This window comes from Ictidomys tridecemlineatus, chromosome 5, assembly GCF_052094955.1.
Source record: "Ictidomys tridecemlineatus isolate mIctTri1 chromosome 5, mIctTri1.hap1, whole genome shotgun sequence".
Taxonomy (NCBI): Eukaryota; Metazoa; Chordata; class Mammalia; order Rodentia; family Sciuridae; genus Ictidomys; species Ictidomys tridecemlineatus.
In genome coordinates this window covers 82,428,475-82,455,858 of record NC_135481.1, presented here as the reverse complement: position 1 = coordinate 82,455,858, position 27,384 = coordinate 82,428,475, and the positions used below count along the sequence as shown (strand labels likewise).

The 27,384-nt window shown below is 36.6% G+C and overlaps 1 protein-coding gene and 1 long non-coding RNA gene across 8 annotated transcripts in view; both read left to right on the top strand.

The window, feature by feature from the left end:
- The window catches only part of LOC120886800 (uncharacterized), a 110,504-nt gene extending 107,938 nt beyond the window's left edge, over nt 1-2,566 (top strand). Inside the window, exon 3 of the long non-coding RNA XR_013439042.1 lies at nt 1,549-2,566. This is a non-coding gene — a long non-coding RNA (uncharacterized LOC120886800). The remainder of the gene's footprint in view (nt 1-1,548) is intronic.
- A 22,868-nt stretch (nt 2,567-25,434) lies between these two features.
- Arhgap5 (Rho GTPase activating protein 5) overlaps nt 25,435-27,384 on the top strand; it is a 76,996-nt gene continuing 75,046 nt past the window's right edge. For 3 of the 7 annotated variants that reach the window (XM_078050243.1, XM_078050241.1, XM_078050242.1), the window contains exon 1: nt 25,873-26,065. The gene's annotated coding sequence lies outside the window, so the exon portion shown is untranslated. The other 4 variants (XM_078050239.1, XM_078050238.1, XM_078050240.1 and 1 more) reach the window with 4 other exon arrangements.

Here is a 27,384-nt window from a genome sequence, read left to right as displayed (position 1 = left end):
AAGTAAAAAATCAAGGGAATGGCAAATTTAGAAATGACAATTTGGGATAAGGTTTCTGATATTATTTCTCAAAGTGTGATCACTTATATTAATCACTTCAATGCCTATTAAAAAAGTAAATTTCTGCCCAGGTTCAAACCCCAGCACTGAAAAAACAAATATTTTTAAAAATATTAAATTTCTGGACCATTCCTCAGACTTAATAAACCTTAATATCGAGGGGAAAGACCCAGGAATATGCAATTTAAATAGACTTGCTGGGTATAGTGGTACACACCTGAAATCTTGGCAACTCAAGGAGAATCACAAGTTTGAGGCCAGCCTTAACAATTTAGAGACCCCACCTCAAAATAAAAAATAATTTAAAAGGCTGTATCTGTAGCTCAGTGCTAAAGTGCCCTGAGTTCAAGACCCAGTACTGATGTTAAAACGATGTTAACTCTCTAGGTAATTTTTATGTATACTAAGGCTTGCATTCCATACACCAGTGTGTTTTATTGGAATATTATTTAAAATGTTTTAAATTGGCTAATACTATAATACATAGTATATTATAATTATAATATTATAATACTATAATATATTCTTCATAATATTATAGTATTATGAAGAAATATGGAATGTCTGAGGTGTTTTACAGAGGAGACCTGTGTTGAAAAGGAAGGGCAAAGAGTTTGAGTTCCAATTCAGACACCACCATCTTGCAATATGGTCCTGGACAAGTTGCTTAACTCTCTGAGCCTCCAATTTTTCTTCTTTAAAATAAATATAAGGCTATCCTTGCAGGATTGCTGAGAGATAATGGATGTAAAATATATAAAATACCTGAAGGGGGGCTCCCAGCAGTAGAGCACTTTGCCTAGCATCCTCAGCACCGCATAACAATAAATAATAATATAAATAAATATATATATTTAAATATATATATTTATTTATATTATATAAATATAAATATTATATAAATATAAATAAATATATATATTTAAATACCTGGGAGGCACTAGGCCTGGCATAGTAAAAGGCATACAACTATTAATTACTGTCATTACCTAAGCTAACATAACTATTATTGCCAGGCCTCTCCCCCTGCCTTGTAAAGTGAGAATACACTGAATTCTACATTGTTTCAGACTTAGCTGCCATTTGTAGATTATTTCTGTTCTTTGATCCTCCTCCTATACTCTGTGGCTTCCTGCCTACCTCTTGGCCATTTCACTGTTCATTAGTCACCTCCAGTAGGAAAAGAAAGGGAAAATAAGAAATGCATCTCGAAACATCCATTTTCCTCTTATGTTATTACTTCCAGCATAAGGTTTGGTTTCAGGGAAAGAGGCTGAATTACAGGCCAAAATAGCAGTTTTGAGTTTTGTGAGAGTTTAATTTACCTACTTTTTAGGTAGTCTCGTTTCCTGCTCTTGCAATGGATAAGTAGTGGCCATCCACTTGAAATGCCCTAATTTAAAAGCAGTGTTTTTAACCAACATTGTATGAAAAAAGGATATTTCTAAATGATTCATTTTGAATCATGTTTCTTTTCCTACTTTTTAGGAAAACCAAGAAGATTCAGTTTAAGGAAACTCATTAAGATCCTATGGAGAAAGAACCCAAGTATGAAGTAGGTCAAACTGTCTCCCTGGTCATGCCCTTCAGGCACTGCTGACTGGTTTCTAGCTCAGTGGAGGTAGATGGGGTGTGGATGGATTCCTCCACTGCAGAGCTCCTCAGTTTGGGCTCAAACCCAAGGAGAAGGTGTCTGTGTGGAGCCTATAACCAGGAGTCTCAGATGTCCTGTAAAATGCCCTCAGTTTCTTCAGATTGGGATTTTTCCTCATGAAAAGCTTGATATCCCAGACACCTGACACTGGTTGGAAAGGAGAGTCATAAAGGCAATCGCAGGAAGTGAGAGTCTCTAAGTCTCTGGAGGTGGTAACAACCCAAAATATCACACAAAGGTGAGTGTGGCAAGAGGGAAAATATTTCTTAACTCTTTTGGTGTGTAGCCAGACTCTGACAGGAGGGCACAGGTCAGAGGTGGCAACCAACCGTCTGGTATTTTCTTTTCCTAACTCCACCTTTGTCAGACCTAGATCCTGATGGACTGTCTGCCTAAGATGTGTGGCAAGACCAATTCACTTGAATGGCAGTTCATCCAGCGCAGGTCTTTTCATTCACTGCACCTGGTACTAGGTGTGGTTTGGAGGAGGTGTTTAATAAAAATTTATTGAATAAATGGATAAATTAGACATTAGGGTGAAAAGATGTTTGTTGAAAGAGAAAAGAAGGAAGGAAGGAAGGAAGGAAGGAAGGAAGGAAGGAAGGAAGGAAGGAAGGAAGGAAGGAAGGAAGGAAGGGTAAAATAGAAGAGAGAAATTATGGGATAATGACTGACTTGGTTTAGCAAATCTGATTATCTGAAGAAAACTCCCTTTTCAGATAGAAGAAGGCATATGAAGTTCCTACTACTGCTAGACCTTCTAAATGCTGATGACTGATTGGATTGGAAAATAATGATAACAGTAATGATGATGAATAATAAAAACAGAAACAGCAACATCTAATATTTATATGGCACTTGCACCATGTGGATTATCTTTTCTAATCCATTTGTAAAAGTTAATGAATGATAATAAAAGTATAATGGCATATTGCCACAGCATTAGGAAGCTTGATATAATATGGTATCAAGGACATTTAGTCAAAGGAATGTGATGTTGCAGACAGGTCCTAAAGGCAGCAGCCTAACCTGATTTCTCTAAATAAAAACTATGTGTGTACATAGTACATGTACATGCTTGAGTGTGTGAATGCATACAAGTAAATGCATAAAGCCTGCTCAAAATTGTTTTGGTAATAACCTGGATTCAGGGAGTTGAGTTGCTAAGTAAAACTAAGTGTAATTTTTACCTTAATACTACATCTTTCTTATTCAGATCAGTTTTCTGGGTTGTTTCCAAAATCACAAATACAAAGTACATATGCATCTCCAGAAATTTCTCCTTTAGGAAAATGGCAGTATGCCATAAAAGGCGAAATACAGAGCATTAAAAAAAAAAAGCTAGCCCTGATTTTATAGATCTATTTTGTGATCCTTATTTTATCATGTCTGTTTGCTATTTTAACATTTTGGCTCTTGAAGGTACTTTATTTAAATCCAGTGAAAGCAAACTGGAATGAATGGATTGTAGCGTCCTTGAGTGTGTCCTCTGTGGAAAGGCCATGGACTTTGGAGGAAGACAGACTTGGATGGTTTGAATTCCATCTCTGCTAGTGATCACCCATGTGACCTTGGATAACTTCCTTAGCAATCAGGGTTCTCCTCTGCAAAGTAGAAAGAAATATAACTTTTGAGAAATGTTTTGAGGGTCAACTGAGATAATATATCTTTGCATGTATGTATAGATGTGTATGTAATTACACATACATGAGATATGAACATAATTCCTTCCCTGTAGCATGGTCTGTCTTACCCTCTCAGCGTCCTGCATAATATAGGCAGCCTGATAGCTGAACATCTCCAAAACTTGAGTCTCAGGGCAGCCCCTTCTTTCTCTTTAGACTGTTGTAGCTACATGTAGATTTTGTACACCAGCCTGCTCTCTACATTGCCATAAGCATTATCTTACACACACACACACACACACACACACATACACACACACACACATGCACACACACACACAATTTACTCTACTTGCTTCTTAATTTTCTGCAGCCTACAGAACAAAGTGTAAGCTCCTTGTTGAAGGATGCAAAACTTCCTCATCTAGCTTCAGATCTGGGACTCCTTTCTTGCTGATCCTGAATTGTTTCTTCAACTTTGCCATGCTTTGTGTGTGTGTGTGTGTGTGTGCATGTGTGTGTGTGCATTTGTGTGTGTGTGTGTTGTCAGCCTAGAATGGCCTTCCTCTCTTTTCCACACAATGAATATCCACTATTTCTTCTTTCAAGGCAAAGCTCAAATATTAACTTTTCTATGAAACATCTCTGGATTGGGGCTGTAGTTCAGCAGCAGAGTGCTTGGCTAGCATGTATGAGGCACTGGGCTTGACCCTCAACACCACATAAAAATAAACAAATAAAATAAAAGTATGCTGTCCATCTACAACTATAAAAAAATTTTTTAAAAATATCTCTGGATTGCCTGAAAACCAAGTCAATCACACCCCTTTATGTCTTTCTGGCTCCCATAATTCTTTGTTTACATCTCTATCATAACAGCATTATGTGATAATTAAAATACAAATACACCAACAATGCCAATTTCTAGATGTGTGATCTTGGACAAATACTTAACTTGTATTGCTGTCTTTATTTGAAAAATGAAGGCAATATTAGTACATACCTGATGGAGTTGTTTTAAGTATTAAATGAGATAATCCACATAAAGCACATAGTATAGTACTTGGAACATGGTAACTGTAGAAAGTGTTCAGTAGTATCTCCGTTATAATAATCTCTTATAGGTCTTTGTTAATCTGTAAGATACTTCAGTTTTGCATCTGTACTATCTAGCCCAAAGCCCAGAACACAATAGGTATCTAATATGTTTGTTGAAAGGGAAGAAGGAAAGGCAAGTTACCTTTCATCTTCATTAGCAACGAGAAAATGTTAAACTATGCAGTATTTATGAGGAAGGCTCATTAACTATCCTTTCTGTCACCCTTTAGTTAATACTTATAGAGCTTCAGTTTCACCAGCTATAAAATGTCAGTGACCCCCCAACCCCTGCCAATCTTATAAGATACAACATGCAAAAATTACAAGGCTTTAATGCCTCTAGATATTTCTTGGCTGTAGAAATTATACCAATACTGCTCTTCCCCAAAAAAAGGGAAGAAAAATTATGTCTAATTTTAAGAATGTATATGAGCTGTGAATTTTTAAAAATCTGGTAAAACGGAGGTCAGATAAGTCATTCAGTAGCATTTCTAGAGTCCTCCAAATGCTGTATGTAATGTCAAAACTTTTGTTTTAATAAAATTCAGTTATCCAATTATCAATTCTTTTCTATTCTGAGTTAAATGTTACTGAAATGAGAGTTTTCTGCTTATACTTGAAATTCAAAACTCAATTATCAAAAACAAACATTGTATTTCATTGTAATGAACTATATCAACTTCCTTTTCTCCATCTATTTAAAAGTGAGCTTTGGCAGTTGATACCAAGAGTTTTAAGTATTAAGTCAGTTCATCCAACCTAGTTTATAATTTACCATCCTAATAGCTCTGCTGATTATTTCTTAAGCACTTTGAAAAAAATTTTAAAACTATTTTTTTCTGAAATTCATGCTATGCATTCTTCCAAGCCTTTTCCTACATAGTAAATTTTTATTTTGCCAAAGGAAGATAAAAATACCTATGCTGAGCCTTTGTTGAAGGTTTAAATGTGAAGGTTAAGTGAAAAATGTACATAAAAAATGTAATGTAGTGCTTAGTAGATGCCCATTAAATTTTATTTTGTTTCTCATTGGAATTTTGTTTATGACACCATGTTTTACTTAGGTTCATTTGTTTACATATGGATTTACTCCACTTATAATGCAAGCTCATCCAAGGCAGGGATTTGTGCCATGCTTGGTTTTGGATTCCTGGCATCCGGCACACTGCTTGACACATAATAGATATTTAATACATATTTATGGAAGGCAGGCAGACAGACATGTGGGGTAGGGGAAAAAAGAAAAGGAAAGGAGGAGAGAGAGAAGAAAGGAAAGTATTAAGTACTAGGAAAAGCTGAATATCATGGATAAAATCCCTATATCATTCAAGTTATTTTAATTATTTATGTTTTATCATAATAATTCTAAGAAATTATAGCATTACAAAACATATTTGAATACTACTTTATAGTTTTGAATGAAAACTGATCTATGCCCTTTTTGTTTTATGCATCTATATATGAACAAGCATTACTGAATGAAAATTGCTTGTCAAAAATGTAGCAAATGTGAGATGGGGCTGTGAGTTTGATGGCATGTGTCATTTATCTCTGCAAAATGTGAGGAGTGCCACCATGTTTCAGTTCTCTTCTATGCACTTAGAAAACTTTGCTGTCTGCAATCTACTTGTTCCGTGACCTAGTCAGAAAGATTTATCACAAGTAAAATGCATATGTTTGATGCCTTTTTAGTGACATGTTTGACACATAGTACAAAATGATACAATCTGTATACTGTAAAGTTACAGTGTATACAAATCAGAGATGTTGTGCTTTGGGGTTACATAATTCCCTGTTTGAAAATATTTCATCTGATATCAGGAAAAGAAGCAGCTGGTACTAAGATAGTTTCAGCCTTCTCAAGAACCCCTTCCTTAATGTGTGCTTTGGACCCTAACTTTCTTTTTCTTTTAGGCTTCTGGTTGTTATTCTTATTCTTTGCTCTTGGTTAACAATTGATGCATTCTGGTTTTGTGTGTGTGTGTGTGTGTGTGTGTGAAGTTTTAATCATAAAAATTTACATAATACAAAAAGAAGTATCATATTCCCTTTTGCTGTTCCCTATCTCATTTCTTTGTAATCCATCCATGTTCTGCTACATCCTTCCAAACCTTTTCCTGTATATTAAATTTAAAAATATATGTACACATTTCTAGATATAATCTCCAGCTATGTATATTATTTATCAACATGCTTTTCACTTACTGTCTTGTAGATCATTTCACATACATTGAGATGTCATTATGAAGAGCAAAAGCTTCTTGGGCTAGGGTTGTGGCTTAGCAGAAGAGCACTCGCGTAGCATATGCAAGGCCCTGGGTTCGATCCTCAGCACCATATAAAAATAAATAAATAAAGAGATTGAGCCCAACTACAACTAAAAAATAAATATTAAAAAAAAAAAAGCTTCTGGGGCTGGGGATATGGCTCAAGTAGTAGCGCCCTCGCCTGGCATGCGGGAGGCACTGGGTTCGATCCTCAGCACCACATAAAAATAAAATAAAGATATTGTGTCCACCTAAAGCTAAAAAATAAATATTAAAAAAAAACCTTCTCAAACAGAAGGGAAACAAAGAGTGATCAAGCCCATTTTGTTAATTCAATCACAAAGTTTAATAATGTCTAAATATTTGGGGTTTCCTCATAACAAGATTTGTTTTAAAGAGAAATTTAGTTTAAGTTTTATATGTATTCTATCATATGCCACATTGAAGGAGTTTAATGATTTAAATTAAATATTCACTTAAAAATTATCCCATAACATGGATTTGAAGGGACAGGCAAAAATGAAACAAAGTCCTTCTCAGTAGATTAGACAATTACAATCTGATTCTATTGAATCCCACCAAATGATTGATGCTAAATTTAATATGCGTTATTACCATATTAAATTTAATATGGTATTTTGTTGGTTTTTTTTTTTTTTGGTTTTGGAAGGGGAACAAATGCTTCCATTATTTCCTTTGTGTTAGAGAAAAGGAGGCATCTAAGGATTCTAAATTTTTAATTGAATCTTTAAGTGCTGAAAATGAGAAATTTAGGATACAATCCCATGGATCATGTTTTGGTTTTTTGGTACTGGGGATTGAACCCAGAAGCACTTCACCTCTGAGCTATATCCCTAGTCCTTTTTATTTTTTGAGACAGGGTTTCACAAAGTTGCTGAAGCTGGCCTTGAAATTTTGATTCTTGTGCCTCAACCTTCCAAATTGCTAGTATAATAGGTATGCACTACCATACCCAACTTGGATCATATTTTGAATTTATATATATATATATATATATATATATATATATATATATACACATACATACACACACACATACATACATACACACACACACACACACACACACATACACACACACACACACACCACACACTTTTTCAGTACTGGTAATTGAACTCAGGGTCCCTCTACCATGAGATACATCCCTAACCCTTTTAATTTTCTTTATGAGACTTGGTCTGCTAAATTGCCAGAGTAACCTCGAACTTGCAATCCTCTTGTCTCAGCCTCCTGAGTCACTGGGATTATAGGCATATACTACTATACCTCTCTAAATTATATCATTAAAAGGTCATGGAGATTTCAAAAAAAATAAAAGTATATTATAACCTCTCAAATATGAAGTTACAAATAATTTTCAAAGGGGGTTGAGGAACCAAGGCAGTAGAGTTTTGGAAAATTATTGGACAATGGCTTAAATTATGAGCTATACCTCTTGTACTTTTCATGTATTCTCTCTGTACCCCCCACCCCCTAAACCTATCCTGTCTGCTGTGGTCACAAATGAAAGTTGACCTTCTTTATCACATTTATAGGTAAGCTTATGCTATAGCTTCAAAAATCAGAAATTTTTAAAGTGGAAATCGGTACTCAGAGACCACAAATTCTTTTCTCTGGTTTGAAGCAATAAAACTCTGAGTTGCAATCTAGTGTAACCATCAGTCATCTGTCTTTCTAAATGATTCCCAATGAGTTTTTTTTTTTCTTTTTTCCTTTAATTTTGAAAATAATGATGGGTGATGAAAACAGATGAGATTAAATCAAATCAAAATTCAAATAAAACTCTCCCACACCCTGGCCCAAGTGCCCGTTTCTTGACCCTTTCCTGTTAACCATGACAACCCGTTCTGATCCTTTAGACTCTGAGCACCATCACCCCCTTGAGGAAGCCTTCTTCAGTATACCTCCACTCCCAGGGGACAGTGTTGGTCTCTCATGAGTATCACTGTAGCTTGGCATTGTTTTTCTGTTTGTCTCCTACATTGAACAATGTCCTTATGTCTCCAGTACCAAGCACAACAGCCAGCACTCAGTGACTGTTGGCTAAATGAATGGGTCAGTGAACAACTGACAAAATAAGCCAATTATTCCTTTCTTAGGTGTCAAAAGTAATTTTAATCTAGAGGAATAAAGATGGTTTAGAAGTCCCTAGCTGCTTTCTGAGTCCACATTAAAGTTATACTCATTTTACTTGTTCTTTTCAAAGTGACTATGTAAGTGGTATTATGGTTTGGATTTTAAATGATCCCCCAAAGGCTCAGTTACCAGCTTATGGCACTGTTGAGAGGTGGTGAAACTTCAGAAGGTTGGGCCTAGAGGAAGAGAATTAGTTCATTGTGGGTGTGCCCTTGAAGCAAATATTGGGATTCTAGCCTCCCTGCCCGCTTCTGATTCCTAGCTGCCAGGACAGGCTTTCCCTTTGCCATGTTCTCTGCCATGATGTACTGTGCCACCAGAGGCCCAAAGTAATGAGGCTAAGCAACCACGGACTGAATCCATAAGCCAAAGTGAATCTCCTCCTTATAAACTGATTTTCTTAGATATTTTGTCACATCAACAGGAAGCTGAATAACACAAGGAGTTAACCATTACTTTGGAAAATGACTACTCCATGATTCAGTGGTCATTGATCACACAATGGCATCATGACAGCAATTGTCCATCCACTATTTGGTAATTTGCTGGATTCTCACTCAGCCCATAGAAACAATTCCAAAGGTTTGTTTCAGGGTTCTCTGATCAACTGGACTTGGCCAAACTGATGTATAAAATTTTAATTTTGAGTGGGGTGGTGAGGGTTAGTGTCAAGAAACATTCCAAATTTTGTGTGTGATTTGTATTCAGATTTGATTGCCCTTTCTTATTTGTTAGGATGAGTGTAAGAGTGATAAAGCTGGAGTTGTAGCTCAATGGTGGAGTGCTTGCCTAGCATGTGTGAGGCATTGGGTTCAATTCTCAGTACCACATATAAATACATAAAATAAAGATCCAACAACAACTAAAAAAAATTACAAAAAAAAGAATGATGAGGCCTATATTAGTATGCTATGAAAACTGCTAAACAGTGGTACTTGGAAAAATGGCTAAGTGTGTGCACTTTTGTAAAAGTGATTAAACTGAAACAGGATTAGCAAAAATTTAGGGTTCAAGATTAGCATAGAAATTAATTTCTGAACAAGCAGGTTGTCTTGTTTCATTTAATTGTTTCCTGTGTGATTATGTAAAGAAAAAAATTAATTTCTAATTTTTTTAGCAGTACTGGGGATTGAACACAGGGTCTTGCATATGCTACGTGAGCGCTGTGCCATTGAGCTGCAGCCTCATCCCTGAAATTAATTTCTGATTTTTTTTTTTTTAACCTTGAAAACTAGTAGCGTGTCTCAACTTCTTATTTGTGTCTGTGTCTAGAATCCCATCTGGTATCCTCTTCATCATCCAGTGGCCAATCAAGAGCCTATTTATACCCTGAGTTTCTGACTAGTTACTTCTGACCCTAATTATCTCATGCAGCACTTTCCAGTTTGTATCTGAACCATTTCCTACTCAGTATATTTTTAGGAAGCTCCTCCTCTGCTGACTCTGCCAAGCAATCCTGGGAATGCTTCTTGAAGAGACTGTTCACAGCCTTGAATTTGAAAATGCTTAATCAGGATTCAAAGCCTGCTTCACTGGTATGGAGGGTTGTTTTCTGTGAAGGCATCAATCTCCACACAGAAGAGTGACTTTGAAGGGGACTAACCCCTCATGGAGGCCTACAATGTGGTTCCGTCCTCATACTTCATTCAGGAATGACACTGATGAAAAGAAGGAAGGGCTGAGGTGACACAAGCCTCAATACTGTACACTTGGATCTGTGGATGTTTTCTGGTTTAAGTTTCGCATGTTTTAGACCCCATTTCTCTCCTTTCCATGAACTGTGAACCCCCTGGACCTTTATCATGCCTATCTCATCTTAAAAGGATTCCTTAGTTTCTTACTCAATATAATTTTGTTTATATGTGGTTGAAATACAAGCATACTAAACCCTTGTTAAACTGGTACTGATTTATTCTGGACAATAGCTCTATTGCTCCTAAAAAGAGAAAGCTACTCTTCCCAGCATGTTAGGTGCTCACTTGCTCTTAAAACATTGGCTATCCTCTTTCTTGAAGTAGAAATCTCTTCATTTCTAGACCCCCACCCCCCCAGTGTTTTAGAATTTAAAAAAAAAAAAAAGGTTTCCTATAATTAAGGCTTACAACTATAGTATAGTGAAAAATAAAATGTATTCCAATGGCCACATAAAATATTCACTGAGAGTTCCAAATGAGTAGAGATGTGTGTGTGAAATTTTGATATTATATAATTGTGTATAAAGTTACATTAGTTTTATATAAAAACTCATTTTAGGAAAAACATGGTCAAAGAGTAAAATCAATACTAACAATAAATCTAGAATCATATTACTGAAGAAAAGTAAACATATCAAATAGGTCTATAAACATTAAACGTGACTGGATAGTTTTAAATTAAACAATATGATAATTTATTGAAATTTACTAAGAACAGCACTTATTAGAATTTTACTAACTCATTAACTCTAAAATTTTTCCTGCAAATATTATTTATATTAGCGATAATAGTATTAATATTGAATTAATATTTTAAGGTACCATTCAACATTTAAAAAGCATTTAAAAAACCTGTTACAGCAGCATCATGATCTTAATCAGTTATACTCAAGTAACATAAACTAGACAAATACTGACTTAATGGCATCAGTAATTAAGAAAGTGATAATTTTGGAGAAGAAAATCATCTACAGTTATTATTTCAATACTTACTCATTGCTGTGAAGACAGCATAAACAGATTCCTTGCGTATGCTTTACAGAATTCATCTCCTAATGAGAGCCCGAATCTGAACTCTGTCACTACCTTACTTGCTATGGGATCCTTTGGAGAGACTCCTTTGGATAGACTCCATCTGTTTCTGTCTATAAATTGCTCAGATTATGGAATTTTTGTCATAGCAACCCAAATGGACTAAGACATTGACTAAATGAAATGCTAGTGAAAGCATTAAAAGTAGACATGTTGAACATTTATCATGGAGTCACTAAACATAAATGTATAGGAATACTGATAAATCTTTGATAAAAACAACTTCTCTAGCACAGAAAGCATATTAATATTGCTACATGTTGACACTTAAGTCCACATATGACATTTAAATCCAGCTGTGTATGGGTGTTAAATAAAGGACCTGATATAATCAAAGCTTTAGAGCTCAAAGCATTCTAAAAGATCAGCTAGTCCAATCTCCTTATTTTGCAGATGATAAAATTAAGCTTTAAAAAAAGAGATGTTTTTCTCATGTATTCAGGGAGTTACTACAGATCCAGGAATGATGAGCTCCAGTTGTTAATTTCAACATGTGGATTCGAACCTCTGAGAATACTGAATTTTACTTGGGACCCTTAAATATACATACTAAACACTGTCTAGATACTTAACATACCATATTTTATGGGTATAATTTTTCAAATGTGAGTAAATGCCTTTGGTATTAACAAAATCTACTTATTCTTAAGTATGAAATATGTGGTATTTTGTTGTTGCTATTTTATATTTGTCAAAATATTATATGAAAACCATTGAAATTCTTTGAAGTGAATATGAAACTTTGGGGAACCAGGGCACAATATCCCTTCTACTATTTATTAACACTTTGAATAATTCAAGATGTCACAAATACGAAGGGGATAATGATTTAATCCTTCGTTTATTTTTTAGTGTTGTTATTAGTTATCGGAACAGAAGACCAGTATTGCTGATGCAAAAGTTAGTCTGAGATTAAGAACTCAGACAAGTAACACAATGAAACAATATCATAGATAAGTGCTCTGACCCAGTGCGTACAGCATGCCACTGGAGCATTGCTTACATCTGGTCATACCAAGTAAAAAACAAGTTTATAGGCATATTAAGACACATGGAACATTTTATTTTATTGGCATCTTTCACTTGGCAAGAGAGGTATCATGGGAACACCCGTCTAGTCTTTTATCCTGACTTAACCAGCAACATGCCTGTTTTTTATTTTAATTGGCACATAAAAGTCATACATATTGGGGTACCATGTGATGTTTTGATACAAGTAGGTATATTTTATAATATACCAATCAAATATTTATCATTTCTTTATGGTAAAAACATTAAATTCAGCTTTTTTGAAATTAAATAGTATATTATTATCTATAGTCATCCTACAACTATGCAATAGAAATATCATTTTTCCTGAATATATCTTAGTATTAATCCACCAATCTTTCCTCATTGTTCCTTCTCCTTTATTTTCCCCAGCATCTGGTAACTATTATTCTACTCTCAATTTCTATGAGATCAACTTTTTTAGATTATATGTATTTGTCTTTCTTGGACTGGCTTATTTCACTTGACATAATAATGTCATTTACATCCATATTATTTTTTTCAATGACAACATTGCACTATTTATGCCTGAATAGTATTCTACATGCATTAGCATGTGCATGTGTTTCACATTTTCTTTATCCATTCACCCTTACATGGACATTTAGGGTTTTTTTCTATTTCTTGGCTGTTGTGAATGGTGCTGCAGTAAACATGGAAATGTGAAGGTCTCTTCAGTAGGCTGATTTCATTTTCTTTGGATTTATACTCAGTAGTGGGACTCCTGGATCTTATGATCATTCTCTTTTCAGTTTTTCAAGGAACTTCCATACTATTTTCCCTAAGGCTGTACTAATTTACGTTCTCACCAACAATGTGTAAAGATTCTCCTTCTCTATGCTCTTTCCAGTACCATTTATTTTTTGTCTTTTTGTCTAACAGGTGCAAGGTGGAATCTCAATGTGATTTTACTTTGCATTGCCTTAAAATTCATATGGAACCACAAAAACAATCCCAAATAGCTAAAGTAATCTTAAGCAAAAAGAAGAAAGAAGGAGACATTAAACTACCTGACTTCAAAATATACTACAAAGCCATAATAATCAAAACAGCATGGCATGGGCTGGGGTTGTGGCTCAGTGGCAGAGCGCTTGCGTCACACATGTGAGGCACTGGGTTAGATCCTCAGCCTCACATAAAAGTAAATAAATATTTATTTTGTTTATTTATTTATTTTTTTATAGAGATAGATATATAGATATATATTTTTAAAAACATCATGGCAGACACACACATAGACTAGTGGAATAGAATACAGAGTCTAGAAGTAAACCTATGAATCTACAGCCAACTGATTTTCAGCAGAGATGCTAAAAGGACAGTCTTATCAATAAATAGTGCTGGGAAAATTGGTTATTCACATACAGAAGAATAAAACTAGACCTCTATCTTTTAATATATATATATATATATATATATATATATATATATATATATATATCAACTCAAAATAGATTAGACTTAAATGTAAGACCATAAACTATGAAACTACCAGAAGAAAACGTAGGACAAAGGCTGTAGGATGTTGGAATGGGCAAGGATTTTTTTTTTTTAACAAGACTCCAAAAGCACAGGGGGAAAAAAAAGGCAAAAGTATATAAATGGAATTATTGCAAACTAAACAACTTCTGCACAACAAAGGACACAATAGAATCAAGAGACAACCTACAGAATGGGGGGAGATATTTGCATACTATATATCTGGTAATATACAAAATACATATGGAATTCAGTGATTAAAAAAACAAACAATCTTATTTAAAAATGGACAAATGAGCTAATAACACATTTCTCAAAAGACATATAAATAATCAACAGGTACATGAAAATGAATGTTCAACATCACTAATCTCTCTGATTTTTAAACACCTCTACAGAAGCCTGCAAAACCTTACAGAATTTTTAAAACATCAGCACTGTAAGGACATCATCTTTCTTTTTAACTATGGCAGTGTAAGCTCATTTTCTTTTATTCATTCTTCATGCTTAAAAATAGTTTTCCTTTTCTCAAGCAAAAGAATCCAAGTTACTTCAACTCTTATAGTGTGTATTTCCCATAAAATCAGAGCACTCAGAAGTATTTGTACTAAATTGTGCTCAATGTAGAGAAAGCAGCACATCACTAGATCAAAACATTCCACCACGAGTCTGCACAAAGGCAGGGTTTGAATGTGCCAAGGTTTTCCCTCCAGAACCTTGACAAGGGTGCTGGAATGCAAACCTTATTACCATTCAACAAATCAAGGGGGAATTCATAGTCAGAATGTTCTTAGTGTTTTCTCTGCTATTATATTCAGTAGGTTCCATGCTTACCTTATGTATGTTCCTTGTCCCCGTTAGCTTTCATGAGTTTTAGCAGCATGTCAAAATAGACTGACTCTCCATATATGGAGAGCTGCCACTAGCTGTATTTCTCAAGAAACAAGATGCCAACAGGAGTAATGTTATATCAGAAAAAAACCCAGATGTTTTTTAAGGCCTCCTCTCTAGACTCTGTCCCTCAGTTTCTCTTTGCATTAAAAATACTTGGGGTGCAAATCAATTTTTGTATTTGAAAGAAAAAGTAAGATTTATTTTTAGGCTAACAATTTGGACACCCAGAAAATTCTAGTTCTTGTTTAAACAATTTTAAAATAATACATATTGCTAAAAGATTATAAATATTATTTGCATTGAATCATCTAATATGTACAAATATTGTTTTTAATTCTGGAATCTCTGAATTTATTTAAAAGGGTCAAATGCTTTAAGTATTTAACTGTATTATGACTTTATTTTCTTAACTATTATGACTACTTGCTTCTGCTGCTACTACTATTAATACCACCAAGAAAACTTGCCGTGTAAGAATTTTGTCTCCCTTGTCTTAAAACATCTCCCTTTATCACATTCCTTGGAATGTCCTGTGAAAAGTTTAGTAACATTGAAGGAAATGGAAACAGTATATAAGGGAGGGATGGCTTTTTTGAAATGGAATTTGTGGAATGCCCTTATTTTGGATGAGATTCAGACTGCTAAATTCCACAGAAACCCAAACAAAAACAGTTGTATGCCAGTTAAAACAAGACTTCACTCAGTCTCAGAATGGCCTGTGTCATCTGGTGGTAGGGCCCTAACCTGAAGACTACAAAAAAACCAAAACCACAAGACTACAAATGTGACAATAGAAGAGAAAAACAACACAGTTGATGCAAAGTACTTCTGACATTCAGAATGTGGGCTTTGAAAACACCCTAATCAGAAAACTGGTTTGAGGGGCTAGGTTTGTGGCTCAGTGGTAAAGTACTTGCATAGCATGTGTGAGGGTTCAATTTTCAACACTGAATATAAATAAATAAATAAATAAATAAATAAAGATTCATCAACAACTAATAAAAATATTCTTTAAAAAAGTGGTTTGAGCAAGTTAGTTGGTCAGTTCGATAAAGGAGAAAGTGTTATCCATTCAAATTTGTTGTTCTCCAAAAGACTATCTTATCATGCTTGTTGTATTTAAAGTGAGAAATTACAAGTGATGAAGCTATTATAATGTGACAGAAATTGAAAGAATTATTTGCTCGTCACTAAAAAATGTAATCAATAGGCCTACTTTGTAGTTAAGATTCAGTCCTGGGGGGGGAAATGATCTTGTTGTAGACACAAATTATGCCTTTCATTTTTCTATATCTAACTTGAGCACAGTCTTTGGCACAGAGTGTGTGCAAATTGATAGTTATTAAATGAGAGAATGTCTCAAAGTACTACTCTAAAGAGAATGTCTACTTCAGAGTTAAAGCTTGTGTTGTATAGTACCAATCAGTGTAATTTTAAGGAATGTTTTGAATGAAAAGACATAATTAGCATGTGCAGATTAAAAAATGCCTTCTTTTTTAAATTCTAAGAAAGTATGCACACACATACACAAGTGTATATGAGAATGTAAGGTGAATATATACAGAAATGTATAAAACTAATATATATGAATTAATATATCATATGTAATAAATTAAAATATTAGTATATAAATAATACATATTATTTATATAACATATACAAAATAAATATATACATACATGTATGTATATTTAGAAAATTTCTCAAGAGATAGCTAACATTAATATTTTGGTATATTTCCTTCAGGCTATTAAAATACATATTAATATTTTTGTATTTGTACAAATTGGGGTCATATGGAATTTCCAGAATATATAAAATCTCAGGTAGAGTAAACTAGAAATAATTACCCTATAAGTAGCTTATATGAAATACATATCACTTTTAAACAATAAGAGTTCTTAACAAAATGAAAAACTAAAACTGAGATCCGGATCAATGTTATAACTAATGGAGAGTTCCTGACTTTCTAGGTTGTCAGTATTCCTAAAATGTGTCTCCTTTGTATGAAGACTCCATCCATTTTTGAATGAGGACACATCCTCTTAGAAATTTACAGTCTTCACTATGTCTTAGGAGAGTTTGATAGGCCAGTGTTCTAAGCTGCAGGTGTATATAATGGTATCTGATCAGAAAACATTTGCAAATACCTATTATTTCTGGTGATTTAGCTAAAAATGCTTATCCAAACAATGGGCTGTGGCAGTGAATTATAGTGAGTTAACTGATGGGATGATTGGGGAGGGTTAAGAGTTTTATCCTCAGGTGAATTCTAAGAATTGTCAGCAGCCTGTTCCATTACAAGGCAAACATACAGAACACTGTCAAAGCCAGACCTCTTTTATCAGAATTAGGATGACACTTGGGATATGTACCACAGTAACACGAACCCGCAGGCCTCACTGAGGATGTACACATAGTAAATCAGAAGTGAGTATCCAAACTGCAGTAACCTCTTTCTTTCTAATCCCTAAATCACTGTGGCACATGATTTCTTTGGGGCCAAGAAGTTGCCTTGCACAGCAAAATATTAAAAGGCATGGTGATATCCTGAGATATCAAATGAAAAGATCACTTTGAGCTACTCTAAAATTGTACTCCTTAAAAGAGTTAACTTAATTTTTTATGTCTATGTATTTTTTTTTTTTTTTTTTGTACCAGGGATCAAACTCAGGGGCACCTAACCTCTGAGCCACATCCCCAGCACTTTTTTATATTTTACTTAGACACAGGGTCTGGAGAGCTGCTTAGGGCTTCATTAAATTGCTGAGGCTGCCTTTGAATTCTCAATCCTCCTGCTTCAGCTTCCTGAGCTGCTGGGATTACAGGAGTTCATTTACTCTCAAAGACAGTTACTAACTGAAAGTGAGTTAGACACCAAGAAGAAGGTTAGTTGTATTCTCTCTCACTTTTGATAGATATGCCTCAAAAGTCCTGCTTGAAGGCTCGTGTTATTGAGATGGAGATTACAATAATAAGTGGATCAGGGAACAGATTGGTCACTGTTTAATAGTCTACACAGATTTTCTGATAAAATGAGTATATTATTTCTTTTAAAAAAGTAACAATATAATAATGATACCCATAACTGGCATTCAGCTATCCTGTTTGAGCAAGAAAAAGTAGAGAGAAAAAGTCTAAACAACTACATATTGCTAAAGTAGATTAAATTAAGATAAACTAAAAGAGTATTTTCCTTCAAGAAAAGTCTTTTAAAAATTTATGCAAGTTAAGGGAAAGAAGTATTTCAAAAATGCAAGCAAATGAATCTTAGGAAGTATTGCAGGAAAAATATTAAAATAAAGTCAACAGTGCATTAAGAAGTTTTAAGGATTTGTTTAGAAAATTCAACCTAAGAACTTAATATCCAGTGAGGTTCAACTCAATTATAAGACAAAAACCCAGTTTAAAAATGGGCAAAAGATTTGAAAAGACATATTATCGACCATGAGATACCAGTGGCCAAATATATGCACATAAAAATAAGCTAACACCATTTATCATACAAGGAAATGTAAATTCAAACTACAATAAAATACCATTTCATTCATACTAGAATGGATATAATAAAGCAGACAATATAAGTGTTGGCCAGATTGTAGAAAAACTAGAACACTCATACATTGCTGATGGGAATATAAAATGATACAACCACTTTGGAAAATGTTTGATATTTTCTTATAAGTTTAAATATAAATTTACTATATTATCTATCAATTCTATATAATAAGAATCTAGCCAGGAGAAATGAAAACTTATGTCCATACAAACTTTTGTACATGGTTATTTGTAGCAGTATTACCCATAATGGCCCAAAGATAGAAACAATCTGAATGTCAATTAACTGATGGATGGATAAAACAAAATACAAAAAAAAAATGTGTATTCATACAATGGAATGCTATTCAGCAGTGAAATGGAGCAAAGTGCCAAAGCAAGCTAAAACATGTATGAAACTCAGAAGTATTAGGCTAAGTAAAAAAGCCAGATCCTAAGATCACATATTGTATGATTCCATCAATAAGAAATGTCCAGAATAGGACAGATCTTTCTCTAAAGAAAGAAAGTTGATTTGTGGTCATGTGGAGCTAAGGATGGAAACAAGACTGACCATAAATGGGCAGTAGGGAGAAAAGACGTGGCCTGAATAGGTTATTAAACAGAGTTATTAAGACCCAATATGGGCTACTGGATATTCTAGGTTGTACTGCTTAGGGGGCAAAGTGATCAGTAAATTTGGGGAGTTCAAAGAACTGTAGGCTTAGAACATACAAGGCAATCTTTTGCCAAAGAAGGTGCAGAGCCAGTGATCTTATAACATGAAGGGGACAAGTTTGTTCCAGGAAGTCTGAAAATTCGAACCTAATGAAATAGATTTTAGGAGCGGGATTTGAATGAACATAAATTTACTTGGTTTCATAAGGATGAAACTTTGTTGTTATGTTGTTTTGTTTGTTTTAATCTTTGTGGGAGGGATGGAGTAAGGACCCCAAACAAAACCAAAAGGAAAGCTAAAGTAAGAGTTTTGTCCTGGGTGTGGTGCTCAGTGTTAATTAAGTGTAAACCAGGAAAAAGGGAAGCTTGATGTGTGGGCTAACCTTGCAAAATAACTTCAACTAAATGATGCTACAGTGGCAAAGGGACAATTTTATGGTCAAGGAAACTTCAGCTCAGGGAGATTCAATGATTTTTGAAGATCACAAAAGTTAAGTCTTAGCCCTTAGACTATTTCATTCCAGATATCAGGTTGCTGCAAACAGAACTAAGCAATGCCCAGGTTGGACCGTAAGAGGTGCAATAGTCTGGTGCAGTGGTTCATGCCTGAAATCCCAGCTACTTGAAAGGCTGAGGCAAAATCTAGAGTTCCAGGCCAGACTGGGCAATTTAGTGAAACCCTATCTGAAAATAAAAATAAATAGGGCTGGGGATATAGCTCAGTGGTAAAGCACCTCTAGGTTCAATCCCCAGTACCTGAAGGGAAAAAGAAAAAAGGCCTAAGAGATATTTAAGAAAGAAAAGATAGAGAATCAGTAGAAGAAAAAAATAAATTAAAAAAAAAGGAGGAAGAAACATCTAAAGGAAGAATAAGAGGAGAAAAAACAGAAAGGAGAAAAGGGAAGGCTAAAAGAGAAAAATGAAAAGATATACATGGTAGGCAGTTTAGTTGCTTTAAGACGTTTGCCTTATCTTGATTTATGCATTGTCTGCCTCAATTTTCAACCCCAATAAAACCCAATTTTTTGTTGAATAAGAAAATAATACGTTAATTGTAAAAAAATTAGAAAATAAAATCAAAAAGAAGAAAATGTTAGAGTGGAGGGTGGGGTTGTGACTCAGTGGTAGAATATTTGCCTCTCATGTGAGAGTCCCTGGGTTCAATCCTCATCACCGCATTAAAAATAAATAAATTAAAAATTAAAAAAAAGAAAATGTTAGAGTGGTAAAGGGAACATTTTGTGGATGAGGAAACTTCAGCTCAGGGAAATTCAATGACTTCTAAAGATCACAACAGTAAACAAAACCCAAAATAAAATTCAAGTCTTGTTTTTAAGCATTTTCTTTTTACAAAAGTCAGCCTTTATTGCTCTGTAGCCTGACTTTTTTTTTCCACATAAAATATTATGGCTGTTTTCTTCTACCTCAATAAATATAAATTTCTTAAATACAAATACTTAAGTAAATATTAATTTATTTAAGTATTTGCTTCCTTTTCTGTTTAATTTTATAAGATTTGGATTATAAGATACATGTTGCTCTTTATAAATTTTTATATTACATTTATAAAAATCTCAGAATTCCTAATGTAAATACTCATGTGGAAAAGAATAAAAAATAATTATTGAATGTCCATTGCTATAAGAACTAGAGCTCAAAACAAATGAAGTAATGACATAGCCCTGTCCTGGGCTATGCAGAAGAGGCGTGGGAAGCTTAGCTGGAGAGAGAAGATGAGTATTATTATTCCTTACTAATAGATGTATATGAAAGAAGCTGTGTGGTCAGAAAGATCACATGTGATTTGAGAAGTATAGAAGATTTAGAAGGATATATTTATTGAGCTAGAAAAATAGCCATGATATTTTTGACTTTCTGAAGAAATGCAGAAGCATGGATTGGCAAGGCAAATATTTACTATCCACGATAGTTTATAATAATAGGGAAAATTGACAGAGGCTTAATTGCAGAGTGATTAACTACCTTTATTGTTGATTGAAGAAGCTCTTACACTGCATCAGTTTTTAAAAATGTTCCCTGATGTTTCAGACCCAGAGTTATTTGTTGCTAGAAACTCATATTTACCTACTGTCTATGTGGAGAATGTGGGCTGTACTTGGGGAAGGACATCTAACTCAACTTTCACAGGCTAATTCAGCAATTTCTTTAAATGATTTTATTTTTTCCCAAAGTGATTAACTAAGCTGTTACTTCAAAATATAATTTAAATTCTTCTGTTAGCAATAAATTCACAGGAATCCATAAAACCTAGAGTGTTTCTTAGTATTATCAAACATTTGTTGAGTTTTCTACTAACAATCTTCTAGCCACTGTATAGAGCCTAATATTTGTGATACCTATGTAGAGCGGCTCACGACCTAAATTTTGTCAAAACAGAGTGAGAATAAATTCACAAAAAATCAAAATTATGTTCATATGGTTAAATAGTCAAGCAATACACGAGGATGTTTCCCATTGAAATGATTTACAAATATCCGTGGTAACAATATCAAAGAGAGAATTCAAATCCTTCAGTTAGCAACCCTTGCAATTATTTTTTAGCTTTATAGGGTTAACCTTATTGAGGTTGATTAAATTCAAGCTGTGATCTTTCATAAAAACTCAATGGAGGGTCCAGATGGCCCAACAATACCTCCTTTTGTGAGAGGAAATAACTTGAAGATTTTTGTCTAATTAAAGTATTTGTGCTGGTGGGACCTGAATGAATTGTTATTCCTTTAAGAAGAGTCTGCATTACAAATAATCTTCATAAAATACTATTTTAAAATGTAGTGCTGCTTTCACTATTTTAGTTATGTCCTAGGATCAGAGTGGCATGAGCATGATACCATCTTTGGGATTGAAAATACAATTCTGGAAAAATCAAGAAAACAAGGTTCTGTGGAACAAAGTGCCAGGAAGGTCAATGCATTACTTACTTTCCTCCTGTTCTAGGACCTTACTCATAATGACCTTAACTTGTATCAAAATATTTCCTATTGTAACAGCCAAGACATAATTATCACCCTTTTTTCCATGTTGAAACTATTGGTAGCCATAATACAAATCTGAGGAAAGCCCTTAAGCACCTTAACTCAGTAAATGGCTGCTGTGGTTCTGGGTACATCATGATTTGCCTACCTGCAAGAATAACACCTCATCTTACCCTGTCTCCCCACCTGAGTAGTCCTAACTGTTCAAGACAGGGAGGAAGAGAATTATAAGCAGGAGGTGGAGACAGAGTAGGGGATGGAAATGAGAAAAGCAGTAGGAAATTAATAAATAATCTTACAACTGCTTTGAGTATTTACTTACATCCTTATTATCCAACTTTTTGTGTATTTTGTTAGCAATCAAGGTGACATTCTGAGATAGCTTGTTCCCCAAAAGCCTGTCTTGTATCAGACAGGCAAAAATATTGGTGGATTTTGTCATAAGTGGAAAGGTCCTATATTTGACTTCTTGTGTTCTTGAGGCTACAGAAGCCAAAGTTGTTGTAATCAAAGGCTTCCAGTAGGGGGTGTAGCCGCTTCTATAGGGTAAGTTCTTTGGAAGCCACATCACACTCATGTATTTGAATATTGCAGTGTTACTCCTGATGGTAAAGGCTGGAATTATAACATTTTTTAAATGACTGTCACCTCTTTTGATCCAAAAAGACCATGCATATTAATACTTTATTAGGATATGTTGAAGAAGCAGAAATTTGTGGAGAAGAATATTTAAATTAGAAACCTAAACTGCCTGAGTGAAATCTTATTCTGCCAATTTTTTCAAAGTAAACGAAGAACAAAGCTTCGGGTGATTTTAATTATCCAGTACAGCAGAACAAGTGCTTAAATTTTTTATTCTAGATAAGAAGAATAGCTGATATGAGAAAGCTTGGTGATATTTATTCCATCTCTCCCCCATATTTGCATATGTATAAAGAATAAACTTCTTATTTTTCCCAAAATATTCCCTTTTGAGTGGGGAGGGTAATGTTTTAAAGTGTGGTGTGGCTGTGAGGTGTGACTCCTGATACACTTTAAAAGATGATATTTTTTGTAGATACATAAGCAACCACAGATTTTTGGCTCCCAATTCCCATTTTCAGATTTCTATTGGTATAGAAAACAGTGAACTTTAGTTTTTGGAAAAAGTAAGTATCATAAAAATAATACAAATTGTAGTTTATTTGTAGTTTTAGACTATTAATAAGAATCAAAATCCTAAATTTCTAAAATCCTATAATTGAAAACTACATCTTTTTTATCTCAATGTTCCTTTTAAACACCCTGACTTATTTAGCTCCAGTTTATAATAATATACGTTCATGGTTAAAAATTTTCTAATTATTTAGGAAATAATTTAAAAATTGTCTCTAGGGTGGCCACTTATATAGTACTTAACATTAAATAAGGTTATGACTTTGAATTGGCTTATGTATTTTATGGACTTTCAGTACAAAAATACAAAAAAATGCATTTTAATGCATTAACTTTCCTATATAAGTGGTTGAATACCAATGGGATTAGTAGCACATTTTGGTGGTTTGACCTCCCTCTCCCCAATTTTCTTCTCTTTTTTTCCCCTTTCTCCCTGTGTTTATTTTCATTAAAAGTTTTTTCCAGTGTATTTTTCCTTGCTTATCATTTGTACCTGAAAGAAAGAAGTACCTACAGACCTTAACCAGTCTTAAATCTGCTTGGTAACATTCAGATGCAAAGGAGTGGCTGGAATAAGGAATTACAGGGAGTAAGAGGCACATAGAAATGCCTTTTCTGCTAATAAGTTTACCTTTGAGAAATATGGAGAGTAGTGGGACAGGGGGAAGGAACAAACGAACAGAACTTCTGCTGGAATATTGTGACAGATTTACTGACAAATATTTTCTAACAGATTTTTACCAACAGGCAGTTTTTGTTTTCTTTACTGACAGACCGTAAATGTACTCTGGTTGGCAGCAGCTGCACCATTATAACACTAAAAAGCAACCTTGGCTAACTTCAGTATCTTATGTAACACAGAAATAAAGAATAACTTGAATTTCAGAGACTTTTTTTAAATGTTAACTTTACTGATGATAAACAATTTTCAATGCAGGATATAAATCTTTCTCCAAAGAGAAATTCTCTCCAAATTACTTTTTTCTTTTAAATTTTACAAGGAATTGGGGCAGATTAGTGGTTTTGCTCATTATTTTATCTACTGACAACTATTTCAAGACCTCTGTGTAAGACAGAGTCTGATGACCTTGGGAAAGTCACAGGACCTCAGTTTCTTTATTGGTAAGAGGAAAGCATTAATTTTTACCATTCTTTCTCCCTCTACTATTCAATGTCAATGCACAGATGAAAACTGCATGGAAAATCCAGTGTACCCCCAAACCAGTATTCAAAAAATAATGAATATATTTAAAGCAGTATAATAAAAGCCAAGTGGTCGATAGTTCTTAAAGTTGGGCTGCTGGTGGTGTGAGCTGGGGTCTTTTGCATCCTAAATTAACCCACTCTTCCTCAACTTCCACAAGAACGGACTGGTTCAAGGGCCTGCGCCCCGTGCCGTGTAGGAGAAATGGTCTCTTCTAGCCCTCGAGGAGTTCTGGTTTCTGGGGTGAGTGTGGCACCAGGTCCTAGGAGGGTGATGTCTATAAGTTGGCGAGCAATTCCCCAGGCTGAAAACTGGCAGCACACCCAGAAGCACACACGCGAACATGCCCCTGCGAACGAGCTTGGACACATACTTTCCTCCTTTGCATTCTTTAATGCTCAGAGACCATAGAGGGATTTATCGAGAAGCATTCAGTGCCCGTGCCATGTTTTACAACGGCTAACACAACATCAGGCTCCTTTTCAGTATTGCGGTTTGTTCTGAGTTATGGCCAGAAACAGAAACGAAGGAAAGGGAGAAAGCAGAGGTTCGGAGACTACAGCGCACGGCATGCAGCTTCTAAAGCGTGGAGGATGGGACCGAGGAGGAGCAGAACACGGAGAAAGAGGAAAGCTAAGGGAAAATACTCACGCCAATGGGTAGAAGGGAAAAGGTGAGAAGGAATGGAGTAGGAGAGGGAACCAATGGATGGGAGAGGCGGAGGAAGAAGGGGGAGGGGCAGAAGCCAATGGGGGAGCGGGGACGCGGCGAGGACGCGCCCCGCGCGCTCGCTCCCCTCCCTCTGGCTCCAACGCTCGCGCCTTCCCAGGCTCCCGGGAGACGGGGCAGGGGCGGGGCCGAGCCGGGCGCGCGGCGCGGGAGGCGTCGCGAGGTGAGGGGCGGCGGGGGCGGGGGATTGTGGGGCGGGGGGCGTGCGCGCGCGCCCGCGTCTCCCGTCCCGGCTGCGCCGCCGCTCCGCCCCCGGCCGGGTGTGTGGCTGTGCACGCGCGCGTGCGTTCTGGTGGTGCGCGCCGGGAGAGATGCTGAGGTAAAGTTCGGGAGAGAGGGAGAGAGATCCGTCAGCGCGAGGGAACCCGAGTGGCCGCCATTACTGAGCCCGGCGCGGCGGCGGGCGCTGGGGAAGGGGGGAGGGAACGGGGCCGCCGCTGGTGGCTGGGAGGGAGGGCGGGTGGGTTACCAGGCTGCGGGAGCCGTAGGCTCTGGGTTTCGGGGCGTGTGTATTGGGGAGGGCGGGAGGAGGTGGCTGAAGGGACGCGGCGCTCGGTGAGCGCGCCGGGGGCGAGAGGCGAGCTGAGTGGAGGAGGAGGCGGCGGCGGCAGGAGCGCTCCCCAGGAATGTCGCTGCCGCCGCCACCGCCGGGGCCGCTGCCGTTGAGGAGGAGCCGGAGGAGACCGACGTTGTTAGGTAGGACCTTGCAACCCCCAGCTCCTCGGGCCTGCCCGTCCCCTCCCCTCCCCTCCCCGACAGGGACCCTCCCGCCGCCTGCTGCCCCGCTCGGTCGCAGCCGCCGGTTGTAACCAGTTCGGGGGGCTGGGGCCCCGCGGCCGCGGAGGGGAGCCTGGCGCCGCGTTCGGTTCTCGCAGGCCGGACGGGGGTCGGCTGCTGCGGCGGGGATACGGTCGGCTTGAAGGGCAGAGAGGCCGGGGAGGGGGCGCTTTCTCCACAGGTGACGGGGCTGGGGTCGGCGGAGGCCTGGTGGTGGCCCGGGATCGCGGCGGCCCCGCCAGGCGTCCGCTCTCGCTCGCCGCCCTGACTTGCCCTGGTCTGGGAGGGTACGTGGGGAAGGAAGGTGGCGGTGTCTGTTGGCTGGGTTGCTGCTGTTAACGAGTTCCACCTGGAAGAGGGAGCGGGGTGGGCGCAGATTCCCGGAAACAAGATCTCGGTTGCAAACTTAAACGCCTTTCAGAGGGATCGGCCCTTTCACTTTTTCCTTATCTCCCCGACTCCTCCCTGGGTTCTCTTCAGATTCTCTTCTGCTGCTTCAGCTTGGGGTAGGGTGTGAGAAGTTGCACTGCGCAACGAAAACACGGAGTCCAGTCGGTTGACTTCGTAAGGTTGGGGCTTTGCTATTGAGTTTTCGGTAGAATAACCTCTAGATTCTCCGTGTTTCCACTAAAGAAAAGTATCGGGGTGGGGGTGGGGAGCTGCGCGGGAGCGCGCGTGCACTTATCCACACATAAATACACACTCACACCCTCCCTCTACAGTGTTATTAGAAATGCAAGTGAGGTGGAGGCTGTGAGTGTAACTGAGACCGAAAGGTGTTCGCAAGTAAGGGCAAACTATTCAGACGGTTAGTAAAATTCCAAGAAAGTTGGAGGGAAGACGCTTATACTTTTACCATATGATAGAAATGCAGTTTGGACCAATACTTAGAAAATGGGAATTTAAATGCTTTAAATCTACACCAGAATAGCCATACACCTGGGTTTGTGCGCACATTTTAAAATTCATATTAACATCGATAATTTACTTTTTCCTTTTAGATAGGAAGCAGTGACAACATTTTTTAAATGTTCGGATGTAAAACAGTAGAATACCTCTGTATTAACGAGCCTTTGCATGTGCTGCCTTCTACAGGTGTTGGGGGAGGGAGGAGGTTTGCCGGTTCCACTTAAATCTCAAACCAGTGTTCTGTTCAAACAGAATTTTAGGAAATGTTTATTTGTATTGAGGATCTCATTCACTTTTTGGAAGATTTCTCTAAATCTACATTTAAAATT